Source organism: Oryzias melastigma, unplaced genomic scaffold (assembly GCF_002922805.2).
Source record: "Oryzias melastigma strain HK-1 unplaced genomic scaffold, ASM292280v2 sc01591, whole genome shotgun sequence".
Classification (NCBI taxonomy): Eukaryota; Metazoa; Chordata; class Actinopteri; order Beloniformes; family Adrianichthyidae; genus Oryzias; species Oryzias melastigma.
The window spans coordinates 7,353-8,777 of record NW_023418173.1 but is presented as its reverse complement, the minus strand read 5'-3'; positions in this window follow the sequence as shown (position 1 = coordinate 8,777).

The following is a 1,425-nucleotide window of genomic DNA, read 5'->3' as shown; positions in this document are numbered from 1 at the left end:
ACCATGAGTGAGAGTGGTGTGTGTATGAGTCACGATCCTCACAGTGTCAGCTGTTCTGTGGTTCCGTACTGTTAAATAAATGGTGGTCAAAATGTTGACACCAGCTGACTAACATGGCCTACATGTACGCTTCTTCCTCCAATCACTTGGGGTCGTGCAATGAAAGGGACACAACTGATCTCTGGTTTCAAACCTGCTAGTCATCTGCTTGGTTCTGCTCCCACCCAAATCAACACAATATATTTCTTTCCAACATTTTTTATTATTTTCAAACATTTTTGAAAAAGCGCCAGTGAGCCGCAAGGGAGTGCTTAAAGAGCCGCATGCGGCTCCGGAGCCGCAGGTTGCCGACCCCCGCTCTAAGTGATTTAATTCTTCCGGTGTCACATCCTTGTGTCTCATCTCCCCCTTTTCATGTTCTCTTCTCTCTTTCTCTTCTGCTGCATCCCAATCTTCAAAATTATCAAATTCACCGAACAAGTTAAAGGAAACAATAAAATCACTCATTTTTTTCTGCTGTCCAGCTGTTGTTACAAACAGTGGATTAATGGATCTCAACTTATGTTTTGAGTTTTCTGCTAGTGCAATGATATTCGGCTGGAACTTCTTTTTTAGGTTTGGTTTATCACCATGGTATATTACTTTTTAATCCACACCCAGCAGCCAATCAGAATCGAGTATTCACCCGGACCATGGTATAATGGAGGATATCCCATGGAAGGAGGTTTGGCAAACCCCTAATAAATTCTTGATCACCAATAAAGTAAAAGAAGTGTCTTTGAAGATTATCCATAGAGTTTACCCCGCTAAAGTTTTTATTCAAAGCAGATTTAGATTGAGCATTGATATACTTTGCAGTTTTTGTTGTAATTCTCCCGAAACAGTTATACATCTTTTTTAGTATTGTTCTGAAGTTAAAGTATTCTGGTTAAAAATTTGCGATTTGATTCATGACAAAGTCAAAGCTTGTTTTGTTTTGTTCTGGAAGGATCTTTTGTTAGGTAACATATCAAAGAATATGTAAAAGGACTCTGATCTGTTCTTAATAAATCTCTTGGTTATTTTGGCCGAATATCACATTCATAAAAGTGTAAATTCTCTGGACGAAAACCATGTTTCATTGTATTTTTTTCTGATTTAAATTTCTACATTAATAGTATCCGAAACTCTGAGAAACAAAACACAATTAAAACTTTGTCTGTATGTGAAAAATTCAATATCCTGACGTGAGGACTAATCCTGAGGCTTACTTCTATTCCTTGTTGTTTCTTATTTTTTCTCTGTTTATTGCCTAATTAATTGTGAATCTCTGTGACTTGAAAAAAATAACAATAAAGTTTGACCTCCGGTTGCCAACTACCCCTGGCTGCAGCCTGCAAACCGGGGCGTGCCTCAACGTGGGCGGAGTTAAACGTTTAATGGGCG